This window comes from Moschus berezovskii, chromosome 10, assembly GCF_049115385.1.
Source record: "Moschus berezovskii isolate FMDL1 chromosome 10, NW_MosBer_1.0, whole genome shotgun sequence".
NCBI lineage: Eukaryota > Metazoa > Chordata > Mammalia > Artiodactyla > Moschidae > Moschus > Moschus berezovskii.
The window spans coordinates 75,748,033-75,771,776 of NC_142469.1; positions in this window are offsets into that span (position 1 = coordinate 75,748,033).

Consider the following 23,744-nt stretch of genomic DNA (forward strand, 5'->3'; position numbering starts at 1 on the left):
CCATCTACATAATTTTAGAAAAAACAGTGGTATTCAGTAGAAATCAGTAAAAAGAAAAACATTTTACTGAAACTTTGTTTAGAATGAATATTATGCCAGAATTTAACAATTTGCTATATGAAGATGAGTTTTTAGCTACTTGTTTTAGCAGTACAAATGCAATCCTTTTTAATCCTTATGGGAACACACTATGAAAAATGAAAAAAACAGTAAAATAGATTCTTAAAAAGATCCACCAGTTTGCCAAAATTTTATAGTGTTTTAAATATTAAAACATTGACCTGCCCAGTGGACTATATTCAACTTCTATGGTATTTAACTTGTTCAAAGGTCTTAATCACTAGTTCTCTAAATAGGAGCCATAAAAGCCATACATAGGTTACTCTCTCTCATACTTTCAATGAATTGCTCTGTTCCCCTTCACCCACCTTACATGTAATTCTGTTTAAGACATTGTATCAATTATAAACTTGATATTAGATCCCCATTTGATGATTCTAGTCATTTGTGATCTGAATTCAAACTGAAATAATTCAGTTGGTTTCTCTCTGTATGCTCTTTCTCCCAGGATGATGGCACAGGCGTAAAGGCCCACTTATTTAAAGTGCCTTTTATCAAAAAGTTGATGTCATCTTGATTTAATAATTTAAAAATCAAAAAATGAAATATTGCCATTTATGGCAACATGGATGTATCTAGAGAATATCATACTAAATGAAGTAAGTCAGACAGAGAAAGACAAATGTTATATGATATCACTTATTTGTGAAATCTATTAAATGAATTTATTTACAAAAGAGAAACAGACTCAGAGACATAGAAAGCAAATTTATGGTTACCAAAGGTGAAGAGGGGATAGACTAGGAGTTTAGGATTAAAAGATACACACTCAGTCAGTTCAGTTCAGTTCAGTCGCTCAGTCGTGTCCGACTCTCCGCGACCCCATGAATCACAGCATGCCAGGCCTCCCTGTCCATCACCAACTCCCGGAGTTCACTCAAACTCATGTCCACAGAGTCGGTGATGCCATCCAGCCATCTCATTCTCGGTCGTCCCCTTCTCCTCCCGCCCCCAACCTTTCCCAGCATCAGAGTCTTTTCCAGTGAGTCAACTCGTCGTGTGAGGTGGCCAAAGTATTGCAGTTTCAGCTTTAGCATCAGTCCTTCCAACGAACACCCAGGATTGATCTCCTTTAGAATGGACTGGTTGGAGCTCCTTGCAGTCCAAGGGACTCTCAAGAGTCTTCTCCAAAGATACACACTGCTATATATAAAATAAACAACAAGGACCTACTGTATAACACTGGGAACTATCTTCAGTATCTTATAATAACCTATAATGGAAAAGAATCTGAAATATATATATATATACACACATACATATATTTGAGTCATTTTGCTGTATACCTGAAACTATCACAATATTGTAAATGAACTGCTCAGTTCAGTTCCGTTCAGTACTCAGTCATGTCCGACTCTTTGAGACCCCATGCACTGCAGCACTCCAGGCTTCCCTGTCCATCACCAACTCCTGGAGCTTGCTCAAACTCATGTCCATTGAATCAGTGATGCCCTCCAGCCATCTCATCCTCTGTGGTCCCCTTCTCCTCCTGCCTTCAATCTTTCCCAGCTTCAGGGTCTTTTCCAATGAGTCAGGTCTTCACATCAGGTGGCCAGAGTATTGGAGTTTCAGGTTCAACATCAGTCCTTCCAATGAAAACTCAGGACTGATCTCCTTTAAGATGGACTGGTTGGATCTCCTTGCAGTCCAGAGGACTCTCAGGAGTCTTCTCCAACACCACAGTTCAAAAGCATCAATTCTTCAGTGCTCAGCTTTCTTTATAGTCCAACTCTCACATACATGACTACAGGAAAAACCATAGCTTTGACTAGATGGACCTTTGTTGGTAAAGTAATGTCTCTGCTTTTTAATATGCTGTCAAGGTTGGTCATAGCTTTTCTTCCAAGGAGCAAGTGTCTTTTAATTTCATGGCTGCAGTCACCATTTGCAGTGATTTTGGAGCCCCCCAAAAGAAAGTCTCTCACTGTTTCCATTGTTTCCCCATCTATTTGCCCTGAAGTGATGGGGCTGAATGCCATGATCTTAGTTTTCTGAATGTTGAGTTTTAAGCCAGCTTTTTCAATGAACTGTATTTCAATTTAAAATTTGTTTTTTTAGTAATAAAATTCAAACCTGCCCAAGAATAGGGCTCATTAACATGACAGAATTTGGTCACTCAACCTTTCTGTGTTAATAGGTCAGTTCATATTCTTGAAACACAAATTTAGTAAACCTGTATGTAAACTATATATATATATGTGTGTGTGTATATATATATATACACACATATGTGTAAGAAAAGAGAAAATAAGCCATAAAGGAGATACAGGAAACCTCTGTACATAGTATCTTGTCATTCTTACCTCAGGTTGGCTTTATCCATAATCTTAAAATTCATTTATTCTCTTTTTTTTTGTTTCCCTCTACTACTGATTGACTCAGCAATTGTTTTATACCACAAATGCTTGAGAAAATTATTTTTATTTTTGTCTCTTCCCCTATTAATTCACCATTTAGTAGTTTGAGACTTTGTATTAATTTTTTATTTCTTTCTCATTACCAAGTAATATAGATTCTCCAAGGGCTCCCCTGATAGCTCAGTTGGTAAAGAATCTGCCTGCAATGCAGGAGACCCCGGTTCAATTCCTGGGTCGGGAAGATCCACTGAAGAAGGGAGAGGCTACCCACTCCAGTTCTCGGGCTTCCCTTGTGGCTCAGCTGGTAAAGAATCTGCCTGCAATGCAGGAGACCTTGATTGGATCCCTGGGCTGGGAAGATTCCCCTGGAGAAGGGAAAGGCTACCCACTCCAGTATTCTGGCCTAGAGAATTTCATGGACTCTATAGTCCTTGGGGTCTCAAAGAGTCAGACATGACTGAGTGATTTTCACTTCGCTGTAGACTCTCCAGGAGCATGTATTCTCTATAAATTAAATGTAGATATTTTGTTAGCAGTGTAATAGTTTATAATCTAGACAAGGTCACAGTATTTGTGGTACAAAAGATAAAATACTTGCTAATAGAAACATACAAATCTAAAATCAAGAAGCAATAAAAACATAAGCATTAATGCACAATGGAACACACAAGTTCATGGCAGCATCAAGACTTGAATCCAGGACTACTGATTGCCAGTATCAACATCAATTAAAATCAAATCCAGCTTTTTAAAAAAATTAGTTGAACTGAGGTAGGCAAACCTAGAGCCTGTTACATGGAATGAAGTAAGTCAGAAAGAGAAAACCAAATATCATATTGATGAGTATATTAACGAACATATATAGGGCTTCTCTGGTGGTTCAGTTGGTAAAGAATACGCCTGTAATGCCTGTAATGCAGGAGACCCAGGTTCAATCCCTGGGGTGGGAAGGTCTCCTGGAGAATGGAATGGCAACCCATTCTAGTAGTCTTGCCTAGAGAATTCCATGGACAGAGGAGCCTGGGGAGCTACAGTCCATGGGGTTACAAAGAGTCAGACACAACTGAGTAACACACACACACACACACACACACACACACACACACGGAAACCTAGAGCCTGTCACACAGAGTAAAGTAAGTCAGAAAGAAAAAAAACAAATATCATATATTAATGCACATATATGGAATCTAGAAAAATGATACTGATGAACCTGTGTGCAGGGCCCGAATAGAGATGCAGATGTAGAGAATGGACTTGTAGACACAGCAGGAGAAAGAGAAAGTGGGATGAATTGAGAAAGTAGCTTTGAAATATACACATTGCTGCTACTGCTACTGCTGCTAAGTCACTTCAGTTGTGTCCGACTCTGTGTGACCCCATAGACGGAAGCCCACCAGGCACCCCCGTCCATGGGATTCTCCAGGCAAGAACACTGGAGTGGGTTGCCATTTCCTTCTCCAATGTGTGAAAGTGAAAAGTGAAAGTGAAGTCGGTCAGTCGTGTCCGACCCTTAGCGACCCCATGGACTGCAGCCTACCAGGCTCCTCCATCCATGGGATTTTCTAGGCAAGAGTACTGGAGTGGGGTGCCATTGCCTTCTCCGGAAATATACACATTACCAGGTGTAAAGTAGATAGCTGGGGGAAGTTGCTGTATAACACAGGGAGCTCAGCCTGGTACTTTTTGATGACATGGCAACCCACTTCAGTGTTCTTGCCTGGAGAATCGCAGGGACGGGGGAGCTTGGTGGGCTTCTGTCTATGGGGTCACACAGAGTCGGACATGACTGAATTGACTTAGGAGCAGCAGCAGCAGCAGAAGGGTGGATGGAGAAGGCAATGGCAACCCACTCCAGTACTCTTGCCTGGAAAATCCCATGGACGGAGGATCCTGGTAGGCTGCAGTCCATTGGATAGCTAAGAGTTGGACATGACTGAGCGACTTCACTTTCATTTTTCACTTTCATGCATTGGAGAAGGAAATGGCAACCCACTCCAGTGTTCTTCCCTGGAGAATCCCAGGGATGGGGGAGCCTGGTGGGCTGCCGTCTATGGGGTCACACAGAGTTGGACACGACTGAAGTGACTTAGCAGCAGCAGCAGCAGAGGGGTGGGATGATGGGATGGAAAAGAGGCTCAAGAGGGAGGGGATATATATATACTTGTAGCTGACTCAAGTTTTTGTATGACAGAAACCAACACAAAACTGTAAAGTGATTATCCTCCAATTAAAAATAAAGATTTTTTAAAAAACATACATTCAAATTCTGATGAATAGACTTTGCATTTATTAGGACTGGTTAAAATTTCTGCCAGAATCTATAGTTTGAACTTTTCATTACATCTTAGAAGTGTGTGGGGGGGTCGTTGGGGGTGTGGTGATATACTAGAGACTAACATTAGAGAAGGCAATGGCAAGCCACTCCAGTACTCTTGCCTAGAAAATCCCATGGATGGAGGAGCCTGGAAGCCTGCAGTCCATGGGGTCGCTAAGGGTCAGACATGACTGAGCGACTTTACTTTCACTTTTCACTTTCACACATTGGAGAAGGAAATGGCAACCCACTCCAGTGTTCTTGCCTGGAGAATCCCAGGGAAGGGGGAGCCTGGTGGGCTTCTGTCTATGGGGTCACACAGAGTCGGACACGACTGAAGTGACTTAGCAGCAGCAGTAGCAGCAACATTAGGGAAAGCACAGTGTTTGGAATGAGAATTTTCAGTACCTATTTTATAATTTGACTTCTTATGTTTGATTTATTAACTTTGTAACTCTGCCATGAAAATTATGCCATTAAGCCCTTCTGAGCCATTATATTATCTTTGAACAAGATCTATGAAACTAAAATGAGTCATTTGCATCCATATTCAATAAACCACATGTACTAGAGGAAAGACAGGAAGATAAGGAGGAGGGCAGGAAGAAGTATGGGACTTGGGGGAGAGGAGAAAATGCCATATGTTTTTTCTGCTTATTAAAAACCCATGCCCAGCAAAAGGCATTCCATTTATACTTTATTTTGGAATAAAAGTAAGCTTATAATTTTTAATCACTGAAGCAGTAAGGAAATATTCTTCAGTTCAGTTCAGTTCAGTCGCTCAGTCGTGTCCGACTCTTTGAGACCCCATGAATCAGCACGCCAGGCCTCCCTGTCCATCACCAACTCCCGGAGTTCACTCTAACTCATGTCCATCGAGTCGGTGATGCCATCCAGCCATCTCATTCTCTGTCGTCCCCGTCTCCTCCCACCCCCAATCCTTCCCAGCATCAGAGTCTTTTCCAGTGAGTCAACTCTTCGCATGAGGTGGCCAAAGTATTGGAGTTTCAGTTTAGTTGATTTTAAATACATTTTAGTATACATTAATAATATTTGTTATACAGCTCATTTGAATCAATCACCCTCAGGGCTTGTGAATTAATCATTAATCTGAGGTTGTCAACTAATGAGTCATCAATAACTAGAAGATGTTCAGAGATTATTATTCTAAAAATGAAATCACTTTTTTCTGCACTCAGATATTTTCTGTGGTCCTTAAGTATATATTTTTCCTTAAAGCATTTCCAAACTTCAAATATGTTACCTTCTGTTATCAGTTATAATGTAATGTCCTGAGATGTCATATTGACTTTCCAGCCAGTTAGTTGAAGAGTTAGGGGAATATCTTTCAAAGGCGCTTACATTTTATGAGTTCACTATTATGGTTTCTTACTGTTTCAGGGCATTAAGAGGGTCAAATAAAATATATATGAGCAAAAAATATGGAGAACATGTAGAACCTGGATCATATTCAGTATAGGCTATAAATAATTATCCTGTACATTGTAGCAAGCTCATTATCATTTGACAGATATGAAAAAAATTATGAACTAATCTAAGTGAAATATATTCACTTTGGCATGTGAATACTACCTTGTATTTTATATTGGCTAACAAAATATGCAGCAGTTTCCAAAATAAACTTCATATAAACCATTCTTTTCTTACTCTAGAGGTCTGGCAATGATATGCACTAAGAAATTCTGACACAAAATTATTATGTGTTTATAAAATTATACCAGAGGGCCTAGTCCTACAAGTATAGCCTCAATCATTCAGTTGCTCAGCCGTGTCTGACTCTTTGCAACCCCATGGCCTGCAGCGTGCCGGCTCCCCTGTCCATTACCAGCTCCCAGAGCTTGCTCAAACTCATGTCCATCAAGTCAGTGATGCCATCAACAAGCATAGCCTACTCTCCAGTATTTATTTAGTGTTTAATCTGTGGATTATTCACATTCTTCTGTTTCAACTTTTAAAACATATCTGCATATTTTATTATTTACTTTTGTTAACATAATGTTATGGTTATGCTCTCTTTGGACTACAGGTTAAAGGAGAGGTAACATTGAAAACTAACCATTCTGCAACAGAGTAGTAACACTGCCATGGGTTCACAGTAGAAGCAAAGAGAGAATATCTGAAAAATTTGGGGTATCTCAAAATACATATTTTATTTGTTATTTTTGTTCTTTCACGCTTGTTGCCACAGTCTACCAAGAGTTGACTCTTGGTCAGAATAGAAGTTATTGTCAATTCAAGTATGTCATTGAATTATTTATGTATGGGAAAGTTTGGGAAATTCTGGAAATGATTTTAACATATTCTTTGTAGACTCTTTTCTCAATATTTCTATTTTTCTAGACTTCAGACTTTATTCATCAAGGTGCCTCAGAGTCTTGCACAGTGTTGGTACTTATTAGACTCCCAGTGGACACTAATAGAATCAATTAAAATTTTTTTTTCATGGGTGAAAAATAAAGGTTATATTTCAATGTCTTACACTTAAGGGTCAGTTCCCAAAAGACACTATGATAAGAAAGGGAGAACATACGTGGGTGATTATAAAATGTTAACTTTTAATTTAACTTTAAATTAAATTTTAAGTTTCAATATCTACTAGAAAATAAAGCATGAACTGGCCTTTAAACCAGTTGCTAGAAGTGAAGAAGGAATTAGTCCAGTGGAACTCTTGGTCCTTTAATACTAGGATGAATAAGGAAAGTAATTTCAAAAGCTAGGTTATCTTTCCAGAAACAAAGAACATAGAAAAGCTATTTTAGAAATGCAAAAGCAATTCAGTACCTGCAGAGCTGGTCAATGGCCTTTTTGAAAATTAACTTTGTATTATCTGTCTGCCATATACTTGCTTTTTAATTTTAATGCCCAAGCTCTATTTGAAATAAAGCAAATATTTCCATTTGATCAACAGAGCAGTTCCCCTGTGTACATAATAATTCAATTTCATGAATTTATATGTCAAAATGATCATTTGCAGTTAGTGTTTCTAGAGAGCCACAGGTTACAATCCATTCACTGAGGTCTTGTGATTGGTATGGCACATCCTCCTCATTCTCCAGTCTCCCAGGAATTCCAGCATTACCTCAACATGCAAATTATCTTCATTTCATAGATATAAACCTGAAATAGAAACCTGCTCTTAATGACATTTCATACCTGTGAGCTAACAGCAAATACCAGAAGCATGGGAAAATCGAAATTTAAGATACAAATATCCTTCTTCCAAGTTATGTGAGAAAAAATCCTGATGTTACTCATTTTATTAAAAAGGTAAGGAAATTGACTTTAAAAAAAAAACCTCAATTGTCTCATGGGCTTCCCAGGTGGCGCTAGTGGTAAAGAACCTGCCTGCCAATGCAGGTAATGTAAAGAGATACGGGTTTGATCCCTGGGTTGGGAATATCCTCTGGAGGAGGGCATGGCAAACCACTCCAGTTTTCTTGCCTGAAGAATTCCCTGGAGCCTGGTGGGCTACAGTCCATAGTTTTGCAAACAGTTGGACACTACTGAAGTGACTTAGCATGTATGCATGCAAGTATTTTATACGGCATTCTTGAGATGCTGTTGATGGCCTTGGGAACCAATTATGAGAACTGCACTATCCTTAACATACTGAAAGAAAATCAAAGAGAAGGTAATGTTCTCTGGAAGAAACAACTTGAGGTAAACTTTGAAGATTTGTATAAAACAAGGAACTATCTCAAGAAAAATCACTTAGAGGAAAATAGCAGCCACGGTTAATACGTAGAACCAGGAAGAAGTAAAGCCTGCAAGACACATGGCCTGTCTGAAATAGAGTTTAAACTGAAGAAAACAGAAGATAAGTTGCAAAGGAACAGAGTTCACATTCACAGTAACTTCAAAAGCAGGCCAAGGGACTGGTTTCTAGACTCATGATAAAACCTCCTAAGAATAAGAGAGATACACTGAGGAAGGTTTCCTAGGAATATATGCTTAGTGGTGATATGCAGAGAGGTTTGGGAAATATTGGAAGCAAGGAGAGAAAGAACTGGGGATCTAGATCAAGGTAATAGCAAGGAAAATGGGGAAGTATCTATTCTCAGTCATTGTATTATTAATTTGCCAGCTTATTTGTCTGTTTTTCTCTCCCTCATCTTTGGTTCGTTGGACACTATACCTTGATTTTTTTTTTTTTCCTGCTTCATTTGCTCCTTCTTTTCAATCTCCATGGCTGGTCTTTCCCTTTCTTCACTAACACTGGAGTGCCCTAGGGCTCAGTCCCTGGTTCTTCTCTCTTCTGGATCTATCCTCACTTACTTAGTGATCAGATAGCTTTTTAAACCATCTCATGTCCATGACTCTTAAACTCTCCCTTTTTCACTTGGATACCTACTAGACAAATTAAATTAAATTTAACATATCAGAACTGAACTCCTGTTTTTCTCTAAACCTGATCTATCTGTAGTCTTCCCCTTCTCAGTTGTTGGTGACTCTATCATTCCAATTGCTTGGACTCACAACCTTACCACCTTCACTGACTCTGGTTTCCCCACATCCAATGTTACAGAAAATGCTATTGGCTCTGCCTTCAAAATATATCTATGATCCTGACGTTTCATACCCACCTCCACTGCTTCAATTCATCATAATATCTCACCTGGAAATCTGAAATACTCACATAACTAGCCTTCCTACTTCCATCCTTCAATGTAGTCTACTCTCAACGTGGCAGCTGAATGAATCTTGTCACCTGTCTCCTCATGCCCTACAGTGGCTTTTCAACCCTGGAAGGACCTACATAGCCTGCCCTTTGTTAAATGCCTCCAATCTTCATCTATTACTACCTGCCTTGCTCAGCTATACCCATTCATTTTCCTTCCTGATCATTGAACACAACAGGCATTCGCCTGTTTCAAGGTTTTCCGCAGTGTGTGCCTTTTTTTCTAGAATGCTGTTCCTTCAGACACCTGTCCCTGCCCAACATCAAATGGCACGCCTGGGGAACCGTTGAGCCACTTCTTCATTTCAGAGCCTGACATAAGTATTTATGGTTTACTCTTTTCTCATGCTCTTTTCCTTTCCTGCCCTGCAAGGCGTAGCTTGAATTTACCTCTCAGACTCATTTGGACAACGGATGCTGATTCCGACCAGAGCTCTGTCTTCCACATCTCCCTCTCTTACTCTTCCTGCCACTTATAAGTTTCTGTCTATTTAATCTCTCAACAGAGTCTAGGGTTTTCCCTTAGCTTTGAGCACCCCAAGCTACTGCTTCACCTTTGCTTTCAAGACTTTCTTCAATTATTATTCATACATCTAAAATTATTTGCATGACATTACTGGTTTGGAACTAATCTGCAGTCATTATTGTAAAAAAACACACATATCCCCAAAAGAAGAAACTGTATAACTTAGAAAGTGAAATATCTCCCCTGATCCTATCCTCAGATAGCCACAGCAAAAATCACTTTTAGAGAACCCATTGGGCACCAGGCATTGTGATAAGTACTATGGAAACAAAGAAAGATCAGACACGACCTGACCTTCAAGTAGTTTACAAGCTCAAATAACCAAGTACCTCTTTGCTGCACAGGAATAGCCGCTGCACAGGAATAGCCAATGCGCTATGACCTTTAGCTCATGATCTGGACACTAACCATCCACTCTGGATGCCTGCTCTGCCCCTGCAGATGCACAGAACCCCCTGCAGACAGCATGAAGGCTGAGGAGGTGGAAACAATGGATCCAGAGTGAAGAGGCTGGATGAGACCAGGAAGACCAAATGCAAACAGTTTTGAAAAGACTGTTTCTGAGATGATCCAGAAACTGAAAAATTATTGTCATGTCACCTATGCTTGAATGGATTTGAGTATACTCTGTTTCTTTCTTTCTCAGTGACAGATCGTCTCAGAACATTTAAAATTATTTTTTTAAAAAGTCCCTTAATCTAAAGCAAAATATTCTCAAAACTTGAGAAGCAGGAGAACACATTGTCTTAATTACACTTGAAGAAGAAGCCAGCCAAGGAGGGGTACTTGACCCAACCCAAGAGGATCCTAGGAAATTTGTAGTATATGTCTGTTTGCAATTCAGCCTTTGTGACTCTCCTCTGCCTATCTCTACACATGGCTCTTTGGAACAACTTCCTCCAGCCTCTGAGCTTCTAAGAGGAGAAGATCTAAAATGACAATTCATGCTATTTAACTATTAATAATTGATGACACTTTGATTTTTAGCCTTTTTATCTCTAAATGTAGGATGAATGTCTTGGTTCTACTGTTGAATTATCCCAGTCTTTGCAAGAAGTTGGGGCAGGGGAAAATAATACTTTGGCAGGCTCTATTCTTCTTCTGGAAACTTCTTTCTCAAGAAGGAAAAGCCAGGCTGGCTAGCTACCAGAGAATTTTTCCAGGAATTCCTGGGAATGAAAGAGCTGAAGTCCCAGAATATGTGCTATTTCTAGGACCTAGAACTGCCCCTCCCCCAATTCCTCCTCCTCTTTTCATGAGTTTGGACTCCGTTCTGTCTTCTCATCCTTTCGCCTTATTTTCTCCTCCAGCTTCCTAAGTCTCTATTCCAAGTCTCCTGAGCATTAGCTTTATGGTTTTCATTATTGCTACATAGCTGATCTAAGCCAGTATGGGCACAAATAACCATGAAATTCTCACCAACAGCTACAGATCAGAGTAACTAGTCTCTTTCTTGCTACCAGGTTATAATGAAGGCAAGTCTCTTACTGAGTTGTGTGACAAGATAGACATTAATTAGCAAATAAGAGGAAAAACTGTTCTGAAAGTTGGATAAAGCTCAATTTTTTTTACAAAATGTATATGCTCCTATTACACCATGCTGCTGCTGCTGCTGCTGCTAAGTCACTTCAGTTGTGTCCGACTCTGTGTGACCCCATAGACAGAAGCCCATCAGGCTCCCCCGTCCCTGCGATTCTCCAGGCAACAACACTGGAGTGGGTTGCCATTTCCTTCTCCAATGTGTGAAAGTGAAAAGTGAAAGTGAAGTCGTTCAGTCGTGTCCAACTCTCAGCGACCCCACCGACTGCAGCCTACCAGGCTCCTCGGTCCATGGGATTTTCTAGGCAAGAGTACTGGAGTGGCTTGCCATTGAGCAGAGAAAAAGTGTCCCTGCACCTTCTGAGAGTCCTTGGTTGGGTCTGAAATTAAACTGACAAAGGCAGACAAGCAGGAGAAAAGCACAGACATTTTAATACATTTTTATATATGCATGGGAACCTTCACCAGAAAATGAAGACACTTGAAGAACTAATCAGAGCAGAAAGACTTCATAGCCTATCAGACAAAGAAACAACGAGTGTGTGAAAAATTGACACGACAAAGGTCCTGGAGAAGACTCTTGAGAGTCCCTTGGACTGCAAGGAGATCCAACCAGTCCATTCTAAAGGAGATCAATCCTGGGTGTTCATTGGAGGGACTGATGCTAAAGCTGAAACTCCAATACTTTGGCCACCTCATGTGACGAGTTGACTCACTGGAAAAGACTCTGATGCTGGGAAAGGTTGGGGGCGGGAGGAGACGGGGATGACAGAGAATGAGATGGCTGGGTGGCATCACCGACTCGATGGACATGAGTTTGAGTGAACTCCGGGAGTTGGTGATGGACAGGTAGGCCTGGCATGCTGTGATTCATGGGGTCGCAGAGAGTCGGACACGACTGAGCAACTGAACTGAACTGAACTGAGTAAATGGTAAAGTAACAAGTTTGTTTATTCGGCTTTCTCAGCTTAGCATTCCCTACCCTTCCCCCTTCCTCCAGAAACAAGGAGGATGTGTTTCACATGGGGCATTTATCTCTTGCTTTCAGGGAAAATAATATAAGTGGGGAATATCACAGTGACCTTCCTGTTTCTGCCATTTTCTCAAATTTCTCCATCTTAAGATATTTAAAACACCAAGGTGCCATATTTTGGGGTAGCAAGTCCTGAACCCCCTCAATATCCTCCATGACAATTTTACTCAAGGCAGACATGGTTATCTAAAGAAGGGGTTCCCTAACTTTTGGGGTTCAAGAATCCTTTACATTCTCTAAATTTATTGAAGACTTCAAAGAAATTTTGTTTATGTGTCTTATATCTATGGTTATTTGTTGCACTGGAAAATAAAACTGAGAACTTAAGTAAATATAAAGACATCTCCCTCTAGTTGTCAGAGCAGTGATTCTTTCACATACGGAGTCTCTGGAAAACTCCACTGCATACTCATCAAAGAATGAGAATGAGAAAAGCAAGTAGAACCTTATTATCAGGGAAATAATTTTGACCTCAGGGACCTCTTTCCAGTCTCTAGAGCTCCCAGAAGTCCCCAAACTGTACTTTATTTTTTTCCTAAAAGAAGGTACATGTATTTATTATTTATGTATTTTTCTTTTTTGGCTGTGGTGAGTCTTCACAGTTGCAGCGAGAAGGGGCTACTCTTCATCGTCGTGTGCACAGGCTTCTCATTACAGTGGCGTCTCTTATTGCAGAGCATAGGCTCCACATTGCTCTGGCTTCAGCAGTTGCAATGCAAGGGCTCAGACGTTGTGGCTCACAGGCTTATTTGCTACCTGGCTTGTAGGATCTTTCCCGACCAGGGATCGAACACGTGCGTCCCCTGCATTGCAAGGTGAACTCTTAACTACTGGAACACCAGGGAAGCCCATGAACTGTACTTTCAGAATCACTCATCTGCGGCTACAATTCAGTAAAAGACCAGATGCAGCTAGAATCTTCTGAATCAATATCTTGGATGTTTAAAAATAAAATTCTCAGGCACCATCCTTATGAGTAAAAGATGAAGAATGAGATAAAAGGTATCTCAAATCTTTAGAACCTGTTCATAAAAATGTGGGAGAAACTCCAAAATGTTTCAGCCAATCTCCTTGTCTTGAATATCGCAGATTTCGTAAATAGGAGCTCATCTCTCACAGCCATTTTGCTTTTAGAAAGCCACTGATTTTAACAATGGAAGCTCCTTTCTAATATCATAATACTAATTAGCAAAGTCTCTGTTGTTGCTAGAGACTGAAAAAATAAAAAGGCAAAGGTCTCACCGCAACTACCCCTACCTCTACACTACCTTAGAGGGAATCCCAGATACACCAGTTCTTCTGTAAATGTTTCAGCATTTACCCCTAAAGGAGTCTTCTTTCATCTTAATCTGATAACATCATTATCATACCCAAAAGTGTAACAGGAATGTCTTATCAAATGCTCACTTGATATTAAAATTTCTCCAGTTGTTTCATAGTTTTTTTTTTTTTTCCTGTAAATTTCCTCATATCAGGATCCAAACAAGATCCACACCTTACAAGTGAGTAGTGTCTTTTAAGTTTCCTTTCATCTTTAGATTTCTCCTTTTTTCCCCTTTTGCAATTTCTTTGTTGAAGGAAATAAACCATTTGTCCCATATTGTTTTCCACATTCTGAACTTAGCAGACTACATCCCTCTGGCGTTATTTGACAAGTTTCTCTGCCCCATATGTCCTGTGTATGGGTTGTCAGGAGTGAGGTTTTTTTGGATCCTCTTAAGGAGGCACATGAATGCATGGAAGCTTTTTCGTGAACTGCAATAACAAGAAATATAGGTAATGATCTCTAGTCCCAGTTCCTGGCAGCAAGTTCCTGAAACCCTTATCATTTCCTAAGTGATAAGAGCACTAGGAGCATCTCTTAGTCTAATGTTTGTCTTTGAATTGACCTCATTCCTGACACTGCTACTGCTGCTAAGTCACTTCAGTCGTGTCCGACTCTATGCGACCCCATAGACGGCAGCCCACCAGGCTCCCCCGTCCCTGGGATTCTCCAGGCAAGAACACTGGAGTGGGTTGCCATTTCCTTCTCCAATGCGTGAAAGTGAAAAGTGAAAGTGAAGTCGCTCAGTCGTGTCCAACTCAGCGACCCCATGGACTGCAGCCCACCAGGCTCCTCCATCCATGGAATTTTCTAGGCAAGAGTACTGGAGTGGGGTGCCATTATGATTTCCTAAGTGATAAGAACACTAGGAGCATCTTTTGTTCTAATGATTCAACTCTGGGTGGGTTCCTGGGTGACTCCTGGGTGGGGACTGGTCACCAGAAAGACCAAGTCATGATCAGAAGGTTGGAATTTTCAACCCCAATCCTCATTTTCCAGAGGGGAAAGAAGGAGGTGAAAATGGAGGTAATAATTGATCAGGGCTGCATGAGGAAGCCTCTATAAAATTCCCATAGTAGGGCATTCAGAGCTTCCAGGTTGGTTGAACACATCCGCACCAAGAGGACACACCCTGACTCCAGGAAGACAGAAACTCCTGCACTCAGGACCTTCCCAGACTTCTTCCTATGTATCATTTCATCCAGCTGTTCATCTGTGTCTTTTATCATTTCTTTACAAAAACTGGTAAGCTTGAGTGCTTCCCTGAGTTCCGCGAGCTTCTCTAGCAAAATAGTCGGGTCCCGGCAGGGTCTTTGAAACCTCTGACCTACAGCTGGTTGGTCAGAAACACAGGCATCCAAAGTGTGTATGGGGGAGGTGAGGGAGGTCTTGTAAGACTGAGACATTACCTGTGGCATCTGATACCATCTCCAGGTAGATAGGCTCAGAATTATGTTACATGTAGTACACTTGGCTGTTGTTGCAGAGAATTATTGGTGTGGGGAAAACCTCCACATATTTGGTGATCAGGAGTAAAGCGTTTTGTTAATTCATAAATGTCAACTCACAGGGGAGAGAAACACTGTAGGGAAGAACTCAGTTTTTCCTTACATAGACAGGGGAAAAAATGAGTTTTACCCAAAACAGTGACATTAAGATGAAGTGAATTGTTAAAATTGGATTGTGTAGGGACTGAGAAAAAATCTACATTGAATTAAACCCTGTGATTGATCAGATTATCTTCTACAGAAGCCATGTTACTTACCACTATTAATATACCTATAGTAATATCACTTTGTCTAGGAGAAAGTACTATAAAGTAAATTACAGGCATCTCACTAATCATCTTTGACATTATCAATTTTAATACTATTTTACTAATGTAGCCTTCTTTACCTGAAAAGCACAACTATTTCTGTTATTATTTCTCCTTCTGATATTTAAATTTCTGAGAGGAATATGTGACTGAAACAGTATTGATAATGATTTTATTGTCTTCTAAAGTTAGGACATTCTAATCTTCAACCAATGATGGCCAGTGACAAAGACATTTTTGGTTGTCTCAACATCCTGTTAAGAAATTTTTTATTTCAGTTTAGTTCAGTTCAGTCACTCGATCATGTTCGACTTTTTGTGACCCCATGGACTGCAGCACACCAGGCCTCCCTGTCCATCACCAACTCCCAGAGTTTACTCAAACTCATGTCCATCTGTTGTGCCCTTCTCCTCACACCTTCAATCTTTCCCAGCATCAGGGTCTTTTCCAATGAGTCAGTTCTTCCCATCAGGTGGCCAAAGTATTGAAGTTTTGACTTTAGCATCAGTCCTTCCAATGAATATACAGGACTGATTTCCTTTAGGATGGACTGGTTGGACCTCCTTGCAGTCCAAGGGACTCTCAAGAGTCTTCTCCAACACCACAGTTCAAAAGCATCAATTCTTAGCCACTCAGCTTTCTTTACAGTCCAACTCGTACATCCATACATGACTACTGGAAAAACCATAGCTTTGACTAGATGGGCCTTTGTTGGCAAAGTAATGTGTCTGCTTTTTAATATGCTGTCTAGGTTGGTCAAAACTTTCCTTCCAAAGAATAAGTGTCTTTTAATTTCATGGCTGCAGTGACCATCTGCAGTGATTTTGGAGCCCAGAAAAATAAAGTCTGACACTGTTTCAACTGATACCCCGTCTATCTGCCATGAAGTGATGGGACCGGATGCCATGATCTTAGTTTTCTGAATGTTGAGCTTTAAGCCAACTTTTTCCACTCTCCTCTTTCACCTTCATCACAAGGCTCTTTAGTTCTTCTTCCCTTTCTGCCATAAGGGTGGTGTCTTCTGCATATCTGAGGTTATTGATACTTCTCCTGGCTATCTTCATTCCAGCTTGTGCTTCATCCAGCACAGCGTTCCTCATGATGTACTCTGCATATACGTTAAATAAGCAGGGTGACAATATATAGCCTTCATGCACTCCTTTTCCTATTTGGAACCAGTTCCAGCTCTAACTGTTGCTTCCTGACCTGCACACAGATTTCTCAAGAGGCAGGTCAGGTGGTCTGGTATTCCCATCTCTTTCAGAATTTTCCACAGTTTGTTGTGATCCACACAGTCAGAGGCTTTGGCATAGTCAGTAAAGCAGAAATAGATGTTTTTCTGGAACTCTTGCTTTTTCGATGATCCAGTGGGTACTGGTAATTTGATCTCTGGTTCCTCTGCCTTTTCTAAATCTAGCTTGAACATCTGGAAGTTCACGGTTCACGTATTGCTGAAACCAGACTTGGAGAATTTTTAGCATTACTATTACACAATAATAATTTCAATAATAAACTTTCTTGATAACATCATCATGTATTTGATGGTTCTGATAAAGTTCTCTCAAGTAGGGCAACCTCTGGAAAAGTCGGAAAATTTTAAAACCTCAAGGATCATAATAATTTAAATTCACCTGATTCTCAAAAAATTAGGTTTCATAGCAAAAGGAAAACAATAATAGGAAAAATAAGCTTGAGAGTTTTCCTTTATGAGGTGGACTTCCTTTTCTGCACCATTCAATACCCTCTCCATTTGAACTAGAAAAAAGTTGTTCAGCTTTTGAACTGTGGTACTGGAGAAATACAATTGTTTACCAGGAGATTTCTTTACTTACAGAGAAGAAAACTTGATAATGTAACCAAAAGTGGGGTCCAGCTGCTTGCCACTTAAGGTTGGTGGAAAGGGAAGTTTGCTTTATTTTGGATGCGGGCAGCTGAGGGTTGGGGAGAGAGGACAGACGCCTGTCTAAAGATCAACCTTCTATGCCGCCCCAGAAATCAGGGGGCAAGAGCTTTTATAGGCAGTTGTTTGCGGGGGTGGGGGGACTATGTCAAGAAACAGAACAGTTAACTCTGACAGTCATCTTGAAGTTGTTCTTCGGTGGTCTGATCAGCATCATCCTGATTGTTTTATGTATAGTTACTCTTTAGTTCTAGGGTCAGTTTGTTCCCCTGTTCTTGAGGTCAAATCCTGGAATTGTGGCAGCTTATGTCAGAGCTACAGTCTGGTCATCACATAGTTAACTTCTACCGGATAGAGGTTTCAGTATATATAACACGGCTCACAGGATTAGCTCAGAATATTATCTAAAGCCCTTGAGAAGGAACTGAAGGTCCTTGACCATGCTTAATGATTAGTCTGTTGGACTGTTTTTCTTTGTTTCTGCATTTTCTCACTTCTCTGATTAAACTTATTCTTTGGCTAAAGTTTTTCCACAGACAAAAGGCGAGCAGGGGACACAGGGGACAAGGACCATAGGGTCTTGCTCCGTTTCAATAATGCTTAAGTGGTCTGGAAAAGAGGATTTGGGCTTATGTGCCTTTATAAAAGTGTTTGTTGCTCTTTGTTTGATCATGATTAATTTGGCCAGAAATGATGTGATTGCAGCTTCCACTGTTAGCCCTATGGGTATTAATCATCTCCTAGGTGATCTCAGTTTCCATGGCAACTGTAATATTTATGTTTTCACTGTAGCTGGCTGGTCTCCAATGGTTGGAAAGGCTGGGTAATCCTGAAACATTAAGTCTCAGTCATAAATTTCTCATTGCTGCTATTAGAAAACCAGTTCACCACTTCCAAGTATTATAACTGATCTGTATTCAGATAAGTGAATTCAAACAAAAGTGTTCTGAGACAACTCTGTCCTTTTTTTCCATGTTACCAGGCTTTTCTGTCCAATGGGTTTTTGCTGACTAAATAAGTTCCTGGTATTTGCATCCATATTTTCATGATAACTGTAAACATACATAATATATCACTCTCGCATTTATACGGAAATAGATTGAGTAGGTCGGTCACGACTGAGTGACTGAACTGAACTGAACTGAGTATAGCTCCCTAAAAGGAAAAGAAAATAGATATTAAGTATAACTTTATATACTCTTTAAAACAGAGATATCAATTAAGCCCAACAGACAGTGAATTAAAGTTTCTGAATTTTGTTAAAATTAAAAAGAATCAAGAGTGAATTGTCCATGAGAAAAAGTCTCTGATCTTTCCTGCCTTCATCGGAAGTCATAAATATTGTATCAGTTATCAGGATTTTCCTAAAAAGAGTTTCCAGAACAATGAAATCAAGCAGACTGTCTTACACCTAAGGGGATTCAAAGGTGGAAGAAAGTCTTTTCTGAAAGATGGCCTGGAGCAAAATTATAGATTCTTGGTCCCTTGAATTAATGGTGTCAGTATCCCTGTCGCCTTTCTTCAAGTTCTTTTCATCCTGCATGTCTTCTAAAATATACGATTAACCCATTAGACTAATAAATTTTAAAATGATAAAGTTTAAAGTTCTCTTAGGCTTAAAAAAAAATCATGCCATGGAAGCATCTTCCATCCTGATCACACGCAAAATTGGCCCCATCTTTTTCTTTGCCCAAAGGATGTCCATGGTACCACAGAATGATGCACTGCCCTCCTAGAAACCTGTTTGTATCATCTCTGAGATAGGAGGTAGGGAAAGCTGCAGAGGGCGGGGGCAGAGAGGCGAAAGGATGAGGACAGAGAGTGAACCATTAACACCAAGTCACTTTGTGGGGTCTCACTGCTGTGCACCAGGACGCCTAGACTGTCCTCCAACGAGCAGTACCTCCACCAAGTTCAGAAGTGTCCATACCTCATGCCTGCTGGCTGAGGAGACAAAGTTTAGTGAAGCCGAGCATTCAGAAGACAGTCTTCACACACCAAGTGCTCAGAGGACACTCTACAATAAAATCAAAGGAAAACTTTAGTCCAGCCGAACGACACAGTTTTAAACAGAGAGCTCTTAAACTGGAAGATTGGGATTGACATATACACACTACTATATATACAATAGATAACTAATAAGAACCTACTGTATAGCACAGGGAACTCTGCTCAGTACCCTGTAATGGACTACAAGGAGAAAGAATCTAAAAATAGAGGATATATGTGTACATATAACTGATTATCTTTGTTGTACATCTGAAACTAACAACACTGTAAATCAACTACAATAAAAATTTTTAAAAGAGAAAAGTGATCCCAAAGAACTAGCTAAAACATAGCAGCAACAGCAACAAGAAAAAAAAAAAGCTGAAAACAAAAAACAAAAGAAAGAGCGATCTCCTAGATGGCATATAGTCAAACTTTTTAATTTTTCTACTGTATTCCATAATTCAGATACAGTGGATACCTCCAAATATGCAAACCAGTTCAGTTCAGTTCAGTCGCTCAGTCGTGTCCGACTCTTTGCAACCCCATGAATCGCAGCATGCCACGCCTCCCTGTCTATAACCAACTCCCGGAGTTCACTCAAACTCATGTCCATTGAGTCGGTGATGCCATCCAGCCATCTCATCCTCTGTTGTCCCCTTCTCCTCCTGCCCCCAATCCCTCCCAGCATCAGAGTCTTTTCCAGTGAATCAACTCTTCTCGTGAGGTGGCCAAAGTATTGGATAGGGCCATACAAAATGAATTCCATACTGAATCCCTGCTCCTTCCTCCAAAATTGGAAGCTCAACAATTAAGAGACTCTATTTTGCCTTTCAGTGCTTCCAGTATAAGGAGGCATGGGGAGGACACTAAAACACTAAAACACTGCCAGTGTTGGGGTACAGTAATTAGGTCTGCTTCTCTGTGATGTTTTTGTGCGCACGTTATGGAAAATACCCATAGAATCTCAAACTGATTTCAAAGTCTTCTGTCATCATGATAAAAGAAATCATTTAAATTAGACATGCATGTAATTAGCTCAGTTCTCTTAGAGGGAGCACTTTATCTTTGAAATGGCTATTCAGAGTGGACACTCCCTGAGCAAAGCCTTTGCAATAAAGAAGATTGATATGATTCTTTAAAAGCATGTTGTTTTATGAACACAAAGCTCCAGTGTCTGGGTTCCTGGTGGTGGCTGCTCTCTCCTGGATGAATGGAAACTAAGGTTTCCATTTGCATATTTGTGTGTGTGTGTGCGTGCACGCGCAGAAAACAAGTCACTTCCTGTGTGGAAGCCAGGTTTTGCCTCCTACATTTCTCTTCGACTTTAAGCATTTTTCTCCTTGTGTAATGGACATGTCTGCATCCCAAACATGGAAGCACGAATATACTTGACGCTGGAGTAAAGAGCTCATGCAGCTCAGGACACAAGAGCCTTGGAATGAAAGCTCACCCTTCCCACCAATTGGCACTTTGCAAAGGAAAACAGGTATTAGTGGTTTATTTTGAGCTAAATCCTCCCCCACAATAAACATAAGTGCACCAGCCTGAAGTGTCAAGAGACCCTGAAGTAAGTGCTAGAAAAGCCTTCACTCGCAGCATTTTGGATTTTGCAGGTGGCTTACAGGATGAAGAAAGAAAAGGAGACTTTGGGTGGCCCTCCTCCTTGGCAGGTCTGTCTGTGACCTCTGGCCAGTGCTGCTCTCTTTGGGGCGTGTCTTACTTTTGTCTTGTTGGTTAGTCACTAAGTCCCATCTGACTCCTTAGTGACCCCATAGACTATAGCCCTGTCCATGGGATTTCCTAGGCAAGAATATTGGAGTGGGTTGTCATTTCCTCCACAAGGGGATCTTCCTGACCCAAGAATCAAATCCACATGTCCTGCGTCACCTGCACTGGCAGGCAAATTCTTTACCACTGAGCCTCCCAGAAAGCCCTATGTCCTACTTTAGGGGCACAATAGGTTCTGAAGACAGATATATCTCAATTCTATGTTCTGACTGACATTCCCTACACGACTTGAGGAGATGGGACTTGGGGGACTGCCAGCAGGATAACCAGGAAACTGTGCTGGTAACTGGAAAAGTCCCACTGTCAAGGTCTTAAGTTCCTGCCTCTGGAGGTACCAGCTTTCCAGACCAGTTTCTCAGACCAGGTGAGAAGGGAGAACTAACTCAAAGGACATAAAAGATAACCGAATCATGGAGGCACAGAGTATACCAATGCAAATAAATTCTAATGTTAATCCACTTGATGGAGTTTAAGATTCTGTGGTCTCATAAGAACATCACATGTTCTCTCTCTGGCTCCGATTTTAAATACAGCCAAGCCTGCGGACACTTCTGTTCAGACACTTGGCTCTGACAGCTGACTCCTTTCAGCCCTCACCTATGTTTTCCCCAGTGGTGACTGGCAGCTCACAGACTCCTCTAGGGTCTCCATAGAACCAGAGACACAGCTTTCCCTGTGGGGACAGAGAGCTAGAAAAATCAGTTGGAATCATCCTCCTCATTTCCTTTCCATTTTTAAGTGAGTGAATTCAAACGAAAAAGGGTGTCTTAGAGGGGAAAAGAAGGCACAAAATGAAGGCTCCAGCAGAAAGGCAGAGCACACAGAAAGCAACTGGAGGACTCTGAATTGTGTGAAGAGCTCCAACCCATGATTGCAGCCTCTGGGAGAACTGCCTCCTGATCCACAGGCCCTGGGGTGCCTGCCTTGCTGACCATCCCTGGGGGATGGTCCAGCTGACCCCATCCACATTCCTCCAGTCCCCACCTCAGCCCTGGGACTGCTCTGCTCTTTTATCCCACCACCCATGGCAATCTTGGCAGGCAGATATGATGCAGATACAATAGAAGCCCAAATTGTGAACCAAATCAAAAGCCATTCTCGTATACTAGACTGACTGCTGGATCCACAGAAGCCTATGAACCTCTCTTCGCTCCAGGGTGTTTTTCAAGTCGAATTCTTTGGCGTCTAGTGAGAGGACTGTTTGGATAGAGAGGTCTGCATCCAGGTCATGGTTCCACCTCTAAATTGGAGTTTTCTCATCTGTCATAGGAAATAAGAAGAGTGCTTGCCTCCTAGGGCTGTTGAGAAGATTAAATGAGATGATACACATTAAACATGTAGTAAACACATCACAAATGTTACCTGTTGTTATTGGCAGAGTCAGCCTTAAGCAAAAAAGGAAGGCAGGCTCTGTTAACTTTTAGAGCCTTTTTGTTCTACTTTCAGTTCTCCCACACCTTAGGGGGCAGCTTTCCACCTCCAATGTCCAGAAGAATGTCTGTATACTACATTCCCAGTAACTGCTACATCCAAGCCTCATAACATAAGCTCTCTCCCCGAGTTAATCAGTTACACAGCACCTGGCCTCTATGAATCAAAGAATGTTCAGACTGAAGTGGTCTCCACAGAAGTATCTTCAGAGATTGTCTAGTCTCCAAAGTTTAAGTTTTGTTCAAAACTCATAAAACATCTCATCTAGATTTAAAGATCTGTTTTTATATCCTTCCATGCACTAGGCTAACACTAACCTTAAAACTAAGTGGGACTAAGTTTTACAGAGTTTCTTTCATAATAACAAGGTATTTCCTTGCCCAAATTTACATACATGTGTCCAGTGGTAGGGGATTTGCAGGCTATGATGGCCAACTAGGAGAGATGTTGACTAGTGCAGTAAAGAATGTTAGAGCCAGATAGACAACTGCATTTTATTTTAGAAAGTATGTTAACGGACTGTGCAAGGATTAGCTAGGATATCAACAAACCCTGACCTTGAGACATGGAAATGTCTTCTTAACCAAAATCCTGTATTAAAGGAAATTCATTAAGATAGTTTTACTTACAGGCCATATATTATTGACTTATCAAAACAAATCCCTATTTCAAATATTAGTGAAAACCATAGAGTACAAATTTCATGTGTATAAGAATTTCTTAGAACACTCATCAAACATACAGATGCTACTGTCTCAGTGATTCTGGAATGGTCTGTGGGACTCTGTATTCTAATGAGCATACCAGGTGTTTCTGAGACAAATAGGGTAGAAAAATGTTTTGAGAAAAACTGCTGTAGACACATTCTATTCTCAGCCATTCTCAATTGGAGGTGAATTTTC